The sequence below is a fragment of the Callorhinchus milii genome, unplaced genomic scaffold (genome assembly GCF_018977255.1).
Source record: "Callorhinchus milii isolate IMCB2004 unplaced genomic scaffold, IMCB_Cmil_1.0 Scaffold3, whole genome shotgun sequence".
Taxonomy (NCBI): domain Eukaryota; kingdom Metazoa; phylum Chordata; class Chondrichthyes; order Chimaeriformes; family Callorhinchidae; genus Callorhinchus; species Callorhinchus milii.
In genome coordinates this window covers 99,041,716-99,060,150 of record NW_024704744.1, presented here as the reverse complement: position 1 = coordinate 99,060,150, position 18,435 = coordinate 99,041,716, and the positions used below count along the sequence as shown (strand labels likewise).

The window sequence follows — 18,435 nt, the reverse complement described above, 5'->3', positions numbered from 1 at the left end:
AAAGGACAGGAAAATTGGGAAAGGAGGAAGAGCAATATGGATAACACTCAAGTACAGCAGTAGATAGAAAGGAATTTAGTAAAGTGATCAGGCTGTGGAAACACTATGGGTAGAATTAAGGAACAGCAAAGCAGGCTCTGGTGGGAGATGTCTCCAGACTCCAGATAGGAACTAAATAATAGCAATTGTTTTTGAGACACATTATACAATAAAAGGAAAAGCCAAACTGGCTAAGGGTTAGTCACAATTTACATCAAGGACAGGTGGACAGTGATAATGTCTCTGAATCTCACAGGAGACAACACCCAAGGTTTGGACACTTTCCCTTCACCACTTTAAGGAGAATCAACATTACAGGTAGTTTACAGTCCACCTGAAGGTTCTCACAAATACAGACTTACCTTATATAGTCCATGGAGAGACCGTCCCGAGCCAATCCACCACACACAAACTGACCATTTCACTGCTCTGAACCACAAGCCTCCAGCAACTCATCTGCTTTCTCTGAGCTGATGAGGTGACTCCTTCCTCCGACGGTAGGACTGTTACTGCGCTCAGCCTCTGGGTTAAATACCCAAAGGTCAGTTCTATCATGTGGCCAATAAAGGAATCCCATTCCTCACAAGGTCCAGTTGATCTACTCTTCACAGCTGTAACCAGTATCACCACATGGGTTTCTTTGCTATTGACTGGTTCACAGACTTCACATGGTTTTATATTGATTAGTTTACAATAATCACACAATTTTCTATTGATTCGTTTAGCGAATCAGCTGCTGGTTCAGAGATTTACAGATTCAGTTTTCTTGCTTATGTTTTGTTTTGCCTGCAAAACACAAACAGTCACCACACTTTACAGCATGTCCTCTGAAACGCTTTGAGATATCTCAATGACGTGATCAGGCTCTGGGTCAAACGCCACGATTATTATTATGATTTGAACCCCAACCCTTATCACAGCTGTTGGTCGAAGCCACTCGGTTCAGCTTCTGCCTCCGTTTAAATAAACAGCTGGTTTCCAATAACATTCCTGGTTTGGGGCAGAATCATAGAATTATACAGCACAGGAGGCTGCCATTCAAGCCAAATAGTCCAACCCCATTCTCTCCCCATAGCACCCCCAAAAAGAAACCAACTCTCGGTCCTGAATCAACACAACTGAAGCTTCAAGTATCTACATGTTTATATGTTGAACCAGGTTGGGCAGATGATTTTTTCAACTGTTTCAGCACATCCGGTAGAAAAGGTACCTTTCTATATCTGCACCATAGCCCAGACTGTCTGGTGGCCAATCATGTCATTGATATTACCTGCTGAGTGCCTGATTTACAGGTTAACCCTTTCCTACACTAACAGGATGCTACACCGGGGGTGGTGTGTGTGGCTGTGTGTATGGCTCAGGTCAGCTCCTCCACACCTCAGGCACTGACAGCATCACCATTCAGGGATGCACACTCCACCTCACTGAGCCGGTCCAGAACCTTGGCGTCTTGTTTAACCCGCAACTGTCCTTTCGACCCCACATCCGTGCATGTTCCATGCGTGTGACAAGCCTCCAAACATAGTCTCCCCCCTAGACACAGGTCCCACACACACAGACCCCGAACCACACAAACATGTTCTGACTCCAAATCAATGAGTTTAAACTGGTCTGGACAGAAGCAGACAGTCGGTTCGTATCCCACATCTCAACATAATCGATGTTTCACACAGCATTGACGAGCCGGGCTCAGCTGCAAGAGCTACAACCTAGAAAATAATAATAAACTTTGAAATGTAATGAGTAACAATAATCTGCAATTATATAGCGCCCCTCGCGCAGGGCAGAGTCCTAGAGCGCTTGGTGGAACAAAATAAAGTGCAGCACCGCCCGCCATCACTGCAGAGTGGATTATTCACTGAGAAGCTGTTTGTAGGATGTGGTGTGAATCAGCTGCTAAAAAACACAAATAACTGCACCCTAAGTTACAGAAAAGTGTGTGTGTGCATGGGGGGGTGCTGTGCTCTGCATGTGTGTAACAAACAACTATCTTTCTGCCTCAACCCCAGGACCACTGCTTTCCTGACAGAATGATTGTGCTCTGGGCCTCGCTGGTGCACTTGCTGATTGTTTCCTCATGTGTGTGAGCTGCTGTTAGATGTGTTGCTACAGAAGATGACAATGAAGAATCCTTTGTGAGATTTATTAAGCAAAATGAAGAGTTTTCATGAGAGTAAAGCCACCAGTAGACAATTGGAAGCGCGTTTGAGCAATAATTAGTGTGAGCTCTGGGCCTGAGGTAAGTCTCACCACTTCAGTCTGATCCCATCACTAATTAAACATTTTCACTTTCAATACCACCAGGATTAAAATCACACAAGTGCCACTGGAGTCTCGGCAGAATTAGGAAGAGATCCTAGAGAAAAAGTCCACATAGAGGAAAGAAATTTAATCTCCTGGATTTACAACTAAAGTAGGCGGTGATCGTATCTGGTTCTGTCTGTTTCAGAAATAGTGTGCTCACTGCTCACTGGTGATTGTTTCTTCGGACTTTGTGCTTGATGACTCTGGAATTTCTATGCACAAAGTAACAAAAGTATTTAAACCTGCAAAAGATCGAGACAATAGGGTTAATGGCTTTAATTCCTAATACTACAATCCTCTTTGCATCTGATCCAGTGACTTTGTCTCAAAGTATTTCAGGAAATTGCTACCAAGTGTAGTAACAGTGTATTTGGAGAAAAGCCCGATGTTGCAGAGGAAGCTTTGTGTGGAGAGCAGCCGGATCGGTATGAGTTGAGATGGCACAGGTGGGAGGGGACAAGATAGTGCCTCCACACCTCAGGCATTGGCAGCATCCAGGGATGCACACTCTATCTCGCTGAACCAGTCCGGAACTCTCCCATCTTGTTTGACCCTTGTCAAATTGTCCTTTCTACCCCTCATCCATGCCGTGACCCGCTCTGCCTTCCCCATCTCCACAACATCGCCCGGTTACTCCAACATCTCTCCCATCAGGCTGCTGAAACCTTCATCCATCCATTCACCACATATTTGGGTGTCATCTGCATATATATGGAAGATAACCCCATGTCTGTAGAAGACATCACCGAGCGGGAGCATGTAGATATTAAAGAGGACTGAGGACAGAGCCCTGAAGTAACTGTGAAAGGGTAGGCAAAGTTGGGATGTGTAAGCGTGAAACCAGGAGAGGACCAAACTGTGAAGGTGGAGTTGAGAGGTGAGGTGGTGTAAAAGGATAGTGGTTGACAACATTGAAGCCTGGAGAGAGATCAAGGAGTACAAGAAGATACAGAGAGCCCTGGTTACAGATAATAATGAGGAGAGAATGTTGTTGGCAGGTTAGAGGTGGGATGATAATTAAGGAAGGGATTTTTGTGAAGAGGGGGTGACAGCAGATTCAAATGAAGTGGGAACTGCACAAGTGGACATGGAGAGATTGATAACATCTGTTAGCAGACGGCAAGGCAATAGAGCTGGGAGATCAGGAGAGGAGGCGGGCGGGTATGAGGGAGCAAGCACCGAGCAGGATTCATGTGGGAAGAAAATAGGAACAATACAAGAATCCTTAATTTTGATACAACAGCAAACCACCCGATACTAATCAATGTCTAATATCCAACCAGCAGCCATGAGGTCAATTTTTTATGTACTTATGTTTTTATGTCTCCTCCTTCCAGGACACAGTTTTCATTAAGCACCAGCTTCTAATAAGCAACTTTAACAGAAATCTGTCCTTTACAGAATGATTTATTGGATTTAAGCCCCTCGCTTTATTGATTTTTAATAAACCCCCATTCCCATCCTCTCTATCTGTGATTAGGGTTCCTCTGCCTCCTCGTCCTCCTGGATCTCTCTCTTTGACACAGTTGACCACACCATCCTCCTCTACCGCCTCTCCTCCCTCATCCACCTTAGTGTACCATGCTCCCATGGCTTGAGTCCTACTTAACCATCCGTCTCCATTTCATTTCGGCAATTGGTTTCTCCACCCGTCACTTGCGGGATACACCAGGGCTCCAATCTTATGAATATGTGAATAATATGCAGCCACAATCTGCAACCTGGGGTGAGAAATAAGAAAATAAGAATTTGCTAGGCAAAAAAAAACCAAGATCCATCTATGTCGCCTTCCACCATCCTGGCAGTCACTTGACATCTTGTGTCCTAAATTATATACGGTATTCTGACAGGTCTTAGATTTCAAAAATTGAAAACATCCGTATGGCTGCATCCTCCTTCCACCCCAACAATGTCCCCTTCCACCTCAACCAGACCATCCACACCGCCTTCTCCCTCCGCCACGGCTCCTGCCACTCCTAAACCCCCATTTCTCCCTCCTCCCTCTCAACTACAATCACCCACATAAAACACTGGAACACATTGTTGCAGTGAACTTTGATCACACCTCTCCCTCCACTTCCTCCTCGAGCCCCTCCAGTCTGATTTTTGTCCTGACTGCCCATAGCACAGAGATAGTGCCTATCAAAGTCACAAACGACTTCCCATCCTCTCTATCTGTGATTAGGGTTCCTCTGCCTCCTCGTCCTCCTGGATCTCTCTCTTTGACACAGTTGACCACACCATCCTCCTCTACCGCCTCTCCTCCCTCATCCACCTTAGTGTACCATGCTCCCATGGCTTGAGTCCTACTTAACCATCCGTCTCCATTTCATTTCGGCAAATGGTTTCTCCACCCGGTCACTTGCGGGATACACCAGGGCTCCAATCTTAGCCCCCTTCTTTTCCTAATCTATCTGCTCCCTCTGGGTGATGTCACCTGCAGACACGGGGTAAACTTCCACATGTATGCGGAGGGCACACAAATCTACTTTTCCTCCTCCAGTATCGACTCCAGATCCGCTGATGTGTTATCAGCTTGTCTGGCAAACATCAGGGCCTGGATGAGTGCAAACTTCCTGTCGCTGAATGTGGACAAGACGGAAGCCATACTCCTCGGCCCCTGTCAAAGTCTTTATTCCTACAGATCTAAACTCCTCAACCTCTCTGGACTCTCCCTCAGACTCATCGAACCGTGCGCAATCCATGCGTCTGGTTCGAACCCCAGCTGTCCTTCCTTGCCCACATCTAGTCCCTGACCAGGACCGCCTTCCTCCACCTCCACCACATTACCCGTCTCCGACCGTACATTACCCCAAATGCAGCCAAAACCCTCGTGCATGCGTTTGTCACCTCCGGCCTGGATTACTCCAACGCACTTCTCGCCGGTCTCCCAGCTCCACCATTCACAAGATCAGCTCGTGCAAAACTCTGCCGCCCGCATACTGACCCTGACCAAACTCCGTCCCCATATCTCACCAGTTCTGGCCCAGGCTCCACTAGCTCCCCATCACCGTACGGATTGACTTCAAGATCTTCACTCTCGTGTTCAAATTGCTCCACTCTCTGGCACCTCCCTACCTCTACGACCTCTTCACTTCCTAATCCACCACCCGGCGCCTCCGCTTGACTGGCACCGGCCTCCTGCTTGTCCCTCGCACCCTCTGCCCCACCATCGGAGGTCACGCTTTCAGCCACTACGCCCCCAAACTTTGGAACATTCTCCCTCAATCCATCCGCCTTGCCCCCTCTCTCCCCCTTTTCAAGTCCCACCTGAAAACCTTCCTTTTCGACCATGATTACGGTCACCTCCACCACCCCCCACCGGAGTTCAGCTCCGCCATTGTTAAGCGCTGTGAGATGCTGCCCTGTATGGAGGGCGCTATACAAGGACAAGTTGTTGTTGTTTGAATTATGGAAGTGCCCCGAGGGTTTGGGACGATCGTTTTTGGTCTTGTGCATATTATTAGGATTCAGTTGATTTATACTCCTTGAATCTTAACCTTTTGCCCAAGTTCAAAGTGAAGGGACAATATATATATATCTCTTCACAAACACACAAACACAGTAAAACTCACACAAGTCTGATCTTTATAAATCGTATAAACGACCAAAGCGTACATTCACTTACCAGAGTTCCATTCAGTTTCTTATCAAAACCACTTGGTTGTATTAATCACCTCCTAACTTGGAACTCCGTGTCCCTACCCTCTATTCCTTCTACACTTAGCGGCTGCATTGAATTACTCATGCACAGTATAGATTATTGATTAAATTAGGTTTTATACTATTTATACAGTTTGCCTGGAAATCGGACGTCAGTTAAGTTATACTAAATGTTTGGGTCCCAAATTATACACCTTGTGTGAAGTTTACTGCGCAGTTACCCTCTCCAGCTTGGCTTTCAATTTCCGTTCCTCCACTCTTCTCTTAAGAATTTCCATTTCTTCTTTACTCCCATTCAGGAAAATCACATCATCTTTTTGGAAGGGTTCTCTGCACTGCAGACAAAGAGAAAATAATTAAAATTTACCAAATTAAGACTGACTAATCCAGAAAATTCCACATCATGTGGACTAATAAACAGACATTTTCAACAGTTCACTCTAAGATCTTCATATTCTACAGAGAAAGCTAATAAATATGACCACTGTTTATCCAACTCAAGTTCTAATAACAATAATCTATGCATTTGATATATCACATTATGATGTCAGAACATCTCAAAGTGCGTCACGGGGTTTATTATAAAGCGTAGTGACTGACTATTGGGGGCAAACACAGCAGCCAATTTGACCGCAGCAATATCCCACATACAACCAAGAAGTGAGTGACCAATTTTATTTGGGAGATTGTTGGCCAGGACACAATTTCTTCCTTCCTGCTTTTGCTTTCAGTTTGCTTGTGAAAGACAGGTATGTATACCTGTATACAGTATTTTCCAATGAATGGAGTCCTGTAGCTCAGTGGTTAGAGCACTCACAAGCGAGAGACCCGGGTTCGATTCCCCCGGCAGGGCAAAATGTTTGGTAGGTTTCCTTGCTTCACGCTTCTGTTTACCGAGCAGTAAGTTGGAACCTGGTTATAGTCGAGTAGCGGATCGCTTTTCGGGGGTTAATAACTCCTTCAAAAATAAATAATAACTTAGTCACTCAATCAACAACTGTTTGTGGTACACTGGTGTGTGCAATTAGCTGTCATATTTTGCCCAATTCAGTGGTGGAGCTGTGCTGCACTGTCGGAGGTGTTGTCCTTCAGATGAGATGTTAAATCGCGGCGCTGTCGCGTTAACACTCCCACTGCACTTTTCGAAAAAGAGGTGTCTCTCCCAATGTCTCGTCCGAGAATCCCCCAAATAAAATGGTTCACTTACCTCATGGCTGTTTGTGGGATATTGCTCTGCACACATTAGCTGCCAAGTTTGGCCACCACCCACAGTCACTACACTTTACAGTACATCCTATGGAGCGCAATGGGACATTCTCTCGACCTGATAAGGAACTATTCCAAATGCAAAGGATTATTATTATAAACAATTTCTTGGAGCAAACGAATGCCCAATCGGTGATTAAACAAAGCAGAAAAGGTTTTATTAAATTGCTACAACTAATTGTAAATTAAAAGAAAACACAAAGATTACTACTACATTCCGGACTCGGCTCCTGTTACCCCTCTGAGGCCAAAGCCCGAACTGGGGGTCCGCGCGGGATGAGCCCTCCAGTCAGTGCTTTACATTACAGTTATACCCCAACAGCCATCACCCGAACACCACTCCCCACCCACAGCTCCGAGCCCCGCCCACAGCCCCGAGCCCCGCCCACAGCCCCGAGCCCCGCACATAGCCCCTCCCACTGCCCAGTGCACCGCCCACTGCCCGAGCCCCGCCCACAGCCCCGAGCCCTACCCACTGCCCGAGCCCCGCCCACAGCCCCGAGCCCCGCCCACAGCCCCGAGCCCCGCCCACAGCCCCGAGCCCCGCCCACAGCCCCGAGCCCCGCCCACAGCCCCGAGCCCCGCCCACAGCCCCGAGCCCCGCCCACAGCCCGAGCCCCGCCCACAGCCCCGCCCACAGCCCCGCCCACAGCCCCAAGCCCCGCCCACAGCCCCAAGCCCCGCCCACAGCCCCGCCCTCAGTCCGAGCCCCGCCCACAGCTCCGGTACCGCGGAGTCAGTGAAGGCCGGGGCCTCGGGTCGGGTTTAGGGTCGGGGTTTAGGGTCGGGGCCTCGGGTCAGGTTTACGGTCGGGGTTTAGGGTCGGGGCCTCGGGTCGGGGCCTCGGGTCGGGGTTTATAGTCGGGGTTTATAGTCGGGTTTAGGGTCGGGGCCTCGGGTCGGGGTTTAGGGTCGGGGTTTAGGGTCGGGGTTTGGGGTCGGGGTTTAGGGTCGGGGCCTCGGGTCGGGTTTAGGGTCGGGTTTAGGGTCGGGGTTTAGGGTCGGGGCCTCGGGTCAGGGCCTCGGGTCAGGGCCTCGGGTCGGGGTTTAGGGTGAGGGCCTCGGGTCGGGTTTAGGGTCCGGGTTTAGGGTCGGGGCCTCGGGTCGGGTTTAGGGTCGGGGTTTAGGGTCGGGGTTTAGGGTCGGGGCCTCGGGTCGGGTTTAGGGTCGGGGTTTAGGGTCGGGGCCTCGGGTCGGGGTTTAGGGTCGGGATTTAGGGTCGGGGCCTCGGGTCGGGTTTAGGGTCGGGGTTTAGGGTCGGGGTTTAGGGTCGGGGTTTAGTGTCGGGCGGGGCCGGGGTTTAGGGTATAGTGTTTATCTTATCTGCTTTATTAGCTTTTCTTCCTATAAGTTTAATAGAAAGAAGCACTTTGATGTTATAGTACATGAAGCAAATTAAATTAGTGACAGCTGTTTGCTGCACCGCTGTGGATTATAGTCATAGCAATGGGCTCTTTCCCTCTACTCACAACCTCAGGATTGTTTTTCCAGAGTGTCACAGCGCCATCTCTGCTCCTCTTTAAGTGGAATTCTTATACGGCTTTTCACCGCAAAAACTGGAGAATGAGGCACTGTCAGTGGAAGTTTCCTCTTTTCTGGAACTCCCTCTGGAAGTAAACCAAGTCAGTTTTTAGGATGTAAAAAAAATTACAACTAAATGCATATCTCTTGAATTATAGGAACAATAGCTCCTATTCTGCAATGCATCTCAGCTCATAATATCTTCACCACAACATCTTCTAGTATCCAGATGGGGCGCGGACAGGGATGGAAAAGGTACTGTTCCTGATCCTCGGGGTTGCAATTTTCCTGATACGATTGTCGGTCTCCAAGCGAAAGCCAATAGGCTCTGGGGGTTCGTTCACCGGTGGCTTCTCTGGGACCACCTTCCAGGATTCTGGGGTTTAGTTCTTGAGCTTTGAATCTGTAACTGAAGCAGCAGCAATGACCAAAATCAGTGCTTTAGAAAACTACAGAAGTTACTCAAGTGATTGAAACCTCAGGAAGCAAACTTGGAAACCAAACCATTCACTGCTAACCAAAGAATTGGTACGTTAACAAGTAATTTTTAACCTTTCTTTAGCGCTTTCATATTGGAAAGATAGACATAAGAGCATACAGGAAATTGTATATCTATAACTGTTAAATTTCAATATTCCTAGAGTCCTGCGCACTTGCCTCGCAAAAAAGTCGCTCAATCCATGACTGTTTGTAGGACATTGCGCAATTGGCTGCCGTTTCATCCACAAAATATGCAGTCAATCCACTTTACAATGTATTCTGTGAAATGTTTCGAGACATCTCAACAAAATGATGGAAGCTCTATATCAAATGCATGGATTATTACTATCACTTCCTGCCATGGCAAATCATACCCATCCTACAAGTTGTGAACCACGTGTGAGAATCTCACTCTCGCTGTCTAGTGTGTATGCGTATATATATTAATAATCGGTTAACTTAGCTAAAACGTGTCAATTGAACAATACTGATGTTCAAAACTGAGACTGGGAGCCGCACAGAAAATCAATAATCGATTGAGAATTATGGGCACATTAGCAATTTCTAAAAGCCTTTACAAAACATCACCATCTGACAGTGGAGCTCATGGCACGACATCGCCAACAGTTGGAATTTAAAAGCAAGAAAATTGACAAACTAAACTTTATGCATGTTCTAGAATATAGCAATGAACATAGTTATAGATACAAACCAGTGCATTAGTTCACAGAAATAACAGGTCAGAAAGATCACTAATTCAGAATTTCAACCCTCAGTACAAATGAAGATTGAGGAAGGATTTCCCCTTTCCATCAATCTTTTCTAAGCGCTTTCACACCTTTCTTCCCTCCACCACAGGCTTGTAGAAATTAAACAACCCTAAAGAGATGACAAAGAGATGGCTCAAAACGTACGACTGTATTTTCTCCACCTCTTCAGCCTCAATTTCAGCTGTGCTCTTACAGGTGGCCTCCCGAGCACGGCCTTTGGTGGAGTCAGAGGAGCAAAGGAGTCAGAGGTTTGGTCAGTTTCATCTTCATAGGGACCCTACGAGGACCTAAAATCAGCGGGGGGAGGGGGGGGGGGGGGGGGGCGGAAGAAAAGGCTTCAATGGTGCACGTTGGAAAAGAAATAAAACTTTATAGTAAAATCTTGAAACCCACTCACAAATTTATGGTCTTGTCATGGCTATTTTTGTAGACAAACAGACCCCTGCAGCAGTAAGTTCCATAAATAGCCATAAGGTGGATGACAAATGGTTTGAGGATTGTTGCCAGCATCCAGGGAAAAGCCCTCTGCTGTTTTCCAGTAGTGTCATGGAATATAACTATGTTATGATACAGACTCCAGCATTGCACTGGAGTGACAGCACCAAGGAGAAGCTCAATTCCTGACATGGCTGAAGAGGAGAAATGAGACTATCCAAGTGACAGTACAAGAGTTTCCTGGATGCTAACAAGCTGTCTTTAGAAAGATATCTGAATTGTATAGAGTACATTATAGCCTAAAGGATTCCCACTCTAGATTAGAGGAAAGCAATTCCTTCATCATCAAGGAGCCAGTTAGTGTCACATTAATGGTGATTCAGCAGTACGAATGGTTCTACTGACATGTCACCTTTGAACATTCAATAAGGTTGGGCCGAGCTAGTCAATGTCACCCGTGACTCTCCCACCCCCCCTCCCCTCCATTCAGCTGGTGGATCCTGCAATGACAGACTAGCATAGTTTTATAACCACAGAGCTGAAGATATGGTGGCAATCATACAAACATCACTGAGTTTGGTTGAAATCCCATTTACCTTCTTCCACAAGTTGCTTGCTTCTCAAATGATAACTTGATGGTGTGCAACGTTGAAATTCTTCCACCTGCTGTGCAACAGAGACATATGCTTTGCTCTCCATGTCTGTGTGTTTTCTTTGACTCCCACAAGATAAGTTGAAAGGCTTTGGTACAGTACTTCCCTTCAGTGCACGCACCTGGAATGGTGAGCTGTCAACATTACTACAGAAATTGTGCATATTTGGAAATTAAATGTTTTGGTATATTAATATTTTTTGGAGTCCTGTAGCTCAGTGGTCGGAGCAAGAGATCTGGGTTCGATTCCCGGCAGGGCGAAATCTTGGGCAAGTCTCCTTATTCCACGTACCTGATAAGAATCCCTCAAGAAAAAATTAAATAAAAAGTTGGTCACTCAATTCACGACTGTTTGTGGGACACTGCTATGCACAATTGGAAGATGTGAAAAGCACTATATCAAAATGCAAGGATTATTATATTATTAAATGTCAATTATGTTCACACCGTTTTTTGAACTAAAAAGCTAATCATCCGAATAGACACAGAAATGTAAAAGAATGCCTGTCAATACAATATTTCAAGGAGAATACGCCGCCCTAATGGGAATGCATAGAGCATGTAGTTTTACTCTGAATGAATTGATATTCTGACACAGAGGTGCCTGGAATGCGCATCAGTTTAGTGTGCTGACCTGAGAAAAAAGTTTTAAACAAATTAATTAACTGTGTACTTAAGTCCACCCAGAGCTCTATGGCTGGTCCTTTTACATCAATAAAAACACCATCAAATTCCAGCATTGGCAATGCAAAACCCTAGCATTCTGCTGTTAATGATAATTCAATAGCAACGAACACACATTTAAGAGACTACTGTACAGGGGGAGACGAGAGACTCTGATGCAAAACAACTCAGTCATCAACAAATTCCTTTTTAAAAAAAATTCAACACAATGTGTGAAAAGATGTAAAAATGTGCTACTTTACTGTCAGCATCATTCACTCCCATGTCAGATAGACAATACAATCCAAGCACATACTTGTACCACAAATGGCTGCCTTCAATGTCTCCTCATTCAGTTTCCTCTGCTCAGCAAACTCCTTCTGAAACTGTGAAATCTTTTCCATCTTTAACTCTTCTCTGCTTTTGCCCTTTGCACCCATATGCTGTTGCCTCCTAGAAAAAGCAAAGGCCATTTTAAAGTACATGCCACTCAAAAACAATCTCACCTACCAGCTGGTTTTCTCAACCATCTGTACACACACTTGCAATTCCGATTTCTAGCATTATTCACTAATAAAAGAAGAAATAGTACTTTACAAACTTTATTTCTAAATGGCACTCGTTCCATTTTGGGAGGTCAGCTGGGTGTCTTTGCATGTGGAAACCCATCACCTGCTTAAGAGTATCCAAACTAAACCGAGCTCTTTCCCACACGGAAATTCCAGAGATATTTATCAGAATAGAATGTACACTTTCTCCCATTGTGCTGAGCTAATTCCAGGAAGTATTAGGGGCAGGTTGGCAAGAGCCAAGGCTTGGGGATCCTGGAGTTGGGATAACTGCTGGAGTCTAACCAGCTGAAACTACATAGCTTGCCATTGAAAGCACTGCCTGGCAAGCTTCCCACTGCTTGTCCAGCTAAAACCACCCTATCTGTTAGGGCTTTGGCCTACAGCGTTAAGGGGAGCTGAGTGGGAAGAAACCTTGCTTGGCCCCAGTGACTGGATTGTGCTTTCATATGTTACATGTGTGACCTGCACATACAATCTACAGGTTTGTTTCATGTATTTCAGGCACAGCAACAGCTGGGGTAAGAGGTTGATCTTAGATACCTTTGCTCTTTCAGTCCTGTCAAATGCTTCCCATTACAGCACATTTCCAAAGTGATGTGACAATGTCAGCAGAGGGCAGAACATTCTTACAACAAATTCACATTCATATAGTGGAGGGAAACAGGCTGCAAGTCCAATGCCAATTGTAGAAGCAATACTGTTGGAGTTGTTAAGATAGGTTAGAAAGCAAATAGAAGGAATGAAATAAATTTTATTCTGAATGAAATCTATAACAACAACAAGATTTCATTTATAGAGTGCCTTTCATATCGGGAAAACTTCCTAAGGCGCTGGACAGTTGTGTCAGCCACTTTATACAAAAATGCGTGCAATGAAAGACAGCAGCAAGTGAAGAGTTAAGATAATTTCAAACTTAATTGTAGAGTGAAAAGATGAGGCAAAACAATCCCAACAGAAGATCCTGGGGGAGGTGCTGCGTGTGGGAGGGGAGCTGTGTATGTATTGGTGGAGGGGGCTGTGTGTGTGGGGGAGGGTGGTGTGTGTGCGGGGGGAGGTGTGTGTGGGGTGTGAGGGGAGCTGTGTGTATGTGTGTGTTGGGGGAGGGCGCCTGTGTGCCTGTGTGTGTGGGGGGGTGGTTGGGTTTGTGTGGGGTTGGGGGCTGTGAGTGTCTGGGGGGCGGGGGGGCTGTATGTGCGTGGAGGGGCTGTATGTATGTGGGGGTTAAGAACATAAGAACATAAGAATTAGGAGCAGGAGTAGGCCATTCGCCCTCAAGCCTCTGCCCCGCCATTCGATAAGATCGTGGGTGATCTTATCTAATTACCGCCCTGTCCCCATATCCCCATATCCCCTAATCCCTCTGTTTTTTAAAAATCTATCAGTCTCAGCCTTGAAGATGTTCAAGGACTGACTGAGCATCGACAGCCTTCTGGGGGAGTGAATTCCATAAATAAAGCTGATATCTCACCAGTCGATTTGACATACGTGAGATTCCCTGATGAAGATATAAATTATATTACAAGGCATTTTCTCCTAGTTGGTGACCTGGTACCTCGTATAGATAGCCTGAAATTTTGCTAAACCATTTGGGGTCAGGGAACATCTATTGCAGAATTTTCCTCCAAAGAGTCCTCGACGGTGTAATCACATATGGTCGGATGACCCCGGATCAATGAGCTCAATGAAGCTTCTGGATCATGCATTTCATTACACAGACACAGAACAAAGATTACACCAGTCAATGTAAATAACACAACAATGATTCAGCTCGACTACTTTGTGACTCTGGAAATTTGTCATTTGTAATGAATTTTTCAAAGCTTTAACCTAATAACGTGTTTAGTCATGCAATTAAAACTGAATGAAACATCCTAGATAGGCGCCCAAAACATTGCTGGAAGATATCTCCAAAGGACTTACATCATCGACAGGTTTAAGTTTGAATTCAAAAGACTGGATTATTGATGTTGAAGCTGATAAATATGAAATTCTCCATTATGCACTCACAGCTACTGTATCTTATCTAATAATAAACAAGCTAAAGTCATTTGTGCATCTAAGGGAAATTAACCTAATGGAACAGAGTGTTCATTCTGTATTTGCTGCTGTCCTCATGCACCCATGTGTGCCTTGCTGAAAACAAATAACTTGAAAATTACCATTACTAATGGTAGTTTCGGACAAATCAATTATCAGCCTGGCTCAATTGCTTCCACTGTCGCTTCCGAAAGTTGTGGGTTCAAGCCCTATGCTGAGGCTTTGAGTTCAAATTTAAGTTGACACTTCAATGCAGTGCTGGAGTTGAGGTGTATTACATCATTGGAGATGCTATCCTTTGAATGAAACTAATGCTTCTTCTGCCTGTTCAGGTGGATGGTAAAGATCCCACAGCACTGTTTGAAAATAGAAGAGAGATTATTGTTGGAAAGGGGGAGACAGGAAAGGTGGTGCAGTCACGAGGTAGGTAGGTTTTAAGATGCGGATTAAAGACTAATAGAGAGGTAGAGATAGAGCTGGAGAGAGATAGAGAGAGATAGAGACAGGTGAAAAGGAAGAGGGAGGGAGTTTCAACGAATTTGAATTGGGCAATATAAGTGAGTTGATTTTACAGAGTTGCTCAAGCAATGTAATTCATTGCCCAATTCAAAGTCAGTAGCTAATTTTGATAAAACTTACATTTGGGACTTTGCTGCAATATCAACTCGCACAAACAATTTGTTAGTTTGGCTCATGGGTAGCACTATCACATCTGGTTCAGGTGGTTCTGGATTGAAGCCTCCCCATCGCTAATTAAACTCACAGTCTAAGCTGAGACTCTAGTGCTGTACTAGAAGAAGTGCTCTGACTTTCAGATCAGACATTGAACCAAGGTTCCATCCTCCCATCTCAGGTGGATGTCAGCGATGCCACAATACCATTGAAAAAGAGAAGGCAGGTGTCCTTGCCAATAGTTCTGTTGACTTATTAGACATTCATTTGGTGGCTAGTCATAGGGTCTTGGTAGCGCAAACGGCTACCACAATTTCTGCAAAAACAGCCTTTATACTCGACAGTAATTGTGAAGCACTTTTAGATGTTTAGACGTAATACGGTACTATAAAAACAAATTCTTCTTTCTTTGAAAACGTTAACATTCAATTTCAGCATGCGCAGAACAGTAAGAACATGGATTTGAGTTGTTATATTCTTTAGCAAAGAGGAGCTGGAGATATAAATTAGGATTTTCTTAACACATTGCTCTACTGCTGGAAGCGATGTTCACTTTCAGTAACACCAACAGAAGGAAAGTAAACCAAAGGTGTGTTGAAAATGCACAAATGATATTTGATGTGTGGCAAACAAAGAAAATCGCAGGTAATAAAAGAATGGGCAACATTTAAAGATCATTAATTTGGTGGATACAAACAAAATGATATTTGCTGGCTGCAGAAAAAAACTAGCTTTCTCCCACTAACTTCAAACAGCTCCTTAACTATGTTTGAAACACTTTTTGGAAAAGCATTTATTGATATTGGATACATAGCATATACAAAGGAACGGTGGGGAAGGAAGAAGATCTGAAATGTTTTCTCTGAGTAAAAGAAATGGGGTGCAAATGAAAACTTTGATTAGGTTTTTGTTTATTGCGAAGCACATATCCACTCTCGATACACAGGCAAAGCGATTACAAAATTATTCTCACTTGAGTGCAGAAGAGCCAATTGATTTTTTTTTAAAAAAGCCTTGTTTCAACTTTTATTTTTCTCTGGCTTTAAACGGACAAACCAAAATACAGTATTGATAAGATTTGAGTTTTCAATGCAAAGATATCATGAGTGTTAAACCTGTAGAGTGCAGCCAGAGGGCAGCCCAGGACACGGATGGAACGGGCCCTCGATTGTGGAGGCCTGAAGAGTTTTGTCCATGGACCTGGATGGGCTAGCATGGATTTTTGTCAGCACCCAATCTGGTGGGTGTCTGTAATTCACACTGGAGTCCTGCAGCTCAGTGATTGGAGCACTAGCCTGGCAAGCAAGAGACCTGGGTTTGATTCCCAGCAGGGAAAAACCTTGGGCAGGTTTCCTTACTCCACACGCCCAATAATAATCCTTCAAGAAAAAAAATAATAAATTGGTCACTTCAATCCATAACTGTTGTGGGACACTGCTGCGCGCAATTGGCTGCCGCATTTCGCCCACAAAATATACAGTCAATTCACTTTACGGTGTATTCTGTGAAGCGCTTTGAGACATCTAGAAGACATAAAAAACGCGATATCAAATGCAAGGATTATTATTAGCAATCTCATCTATCGTCAAAGCAAGGTTTTTTTTATGTAACATTGTCGAGATATCTCAAACGTTCCACAGGATTTTAGTGTGAAGTGTAGTGACTGTGGCGAACGTGGTGTCTTTCCGTAAACAGCCGTGAAGTGAATTACCACTTTAGTTGTGGGATTGTTGGCCTGGACACCGGGATTCAAATGCAGTGTACCAGGCAAGAGAAAATTTTTTATTAAGTCCCAAGCACTGAACGTTATTCATATTTACGCTTTTTACGAAGTAAGACAATTATAGTGAGATATGAGGCTGAAATTCAATTTGTCCTTTGTGATGACTTCATAAACCATGCCGGGTTGCTGCTTCAGTGGTCTGTGTACACCTGCAGAGGGCTAGTATTGTAGATATACCTTCCAGTTGTTCATTATTATATACTAACTGTACCCATTGCAGCTTCGCTTGCAACCAAAGGATCCAATATGGAATGTAGATTGACACACAGACAGATATTTTGTCTTTATCTATCCTCATCTGGGAGGACTCCTGTTGGAGGACTCCTTTTGGGTGAATTCAATGGGAGGACTCGGCGCTTTAAAAAAGTAATTTTGTTGTTGTTGCCATGGCTTAGCTTTGTCTGTGGTCTTTATTTTGTTTCTGCTGCTTGGCTACTCGCGCGCTCTGTGACCCACGATGCCACAACGTACAATAATAAATTGGTCATTTTCAACCCACGACTGTTTGTGGGACATTGCTGTGCGCAATTGGCTGCTGCCTTCGCCCACAAATATACAGTCAATTCACTTTACAGTATATTCTGTGAAGCGCTTTGGGACGTCCAGAAGACATGAAAAGTGCTACATCAAATGCAAGGATTATTATTATTATTATTATATTATAACATCACAGTCAGCCAGCGCGGCCACCAGGTGTAATTGCAGCAAAAAACACAAAACAGAAAATAACTCATGAACGATAGTAGATACCTAAAAACAAATATGCCTAGATGCAAGACCTTTCCAATGAGGTATAAATCATGTCTCTACGCCAATTGGTTATTGAGAAGTGCAGACAGACATAGACATTCTGTTAGTATATGTATATACGAAGATATATAATAGAAAGATAGAAGATAATGTAAACTTAGGGTCAGCCTGGCCATACTGATAGCATTCCTACCTTTAAGTCAGAAGGTTGTGGGCTCAAGCCTCACATTTGGACTTGAGCTCATAGTCTGGGCTAAACTTTATCATTATAACCTCTAGTTGGACCTTATGGCCTGTTTCCAGTTACCACTCTAATGCCTCACTGGGGAAACATTTATGTCCCATGGTTTTGTTTTACTGATAAAAGAGATTCTTAGTCTTCAACGTGGCAGAGTGGAGGGAGTGCTCATTTGCACCCAACCCATACTGCAGAGATTCAGAAAGTTTTCATAGAGTTTCATAGTTGCATATGGCATGGAAACATGGTGCAACTAGTCTATGCTGGTCTTTATTCAGTACAGAAGATTCCACACATCCTATTCTCCTCATCTATGCCACAACAACAACAACAAGATTCCATTTATAGAGCGCCTTTCACGTCGGGAGGACGTCCCAAGGCGCTGTACAGTTGGGGCAGGACCTGAGCAGGGGGGAAATGGTCAGGGTGAGGGGAGGGAAGGGAGGGAGGGAGTAGAGAGTCGAGAGGGGAACTGAAGGCACGGTCAAAGAGAAAGGTCTTGAGACCGGCCTTGAAGGCGGAAAGGGAGGAAGCACTGGGGGATAGAGTTCCAGAGCCTCGGGGCTGAGAGGCTGAAGGCCCGGCCACCG

General features: G+C 44.9%; 1 long non-coding RNA gene across 1 annotated transcript in view; it reads right to left on the bottom strand.

Annotated features, from left to right (window-relative positions):
• Positions 1 to 12,140: 12,140 nt before the first annotated feature.
• Positions 12,141 to 18,435, bottom strand: part of LOC103186170 — a 28,591-nt gene continuing 22,296 nt past the window's right edge. The window contains exon 3 of the long non-coding RNA XR_488716.2: positions 12,141 to 12,246. This is a non-coding gene — a long non-coding RNA (uncharacterized LOC103186170). The remainder of the gene's footprint in view (positions 12,247 to 18,435) is intronic.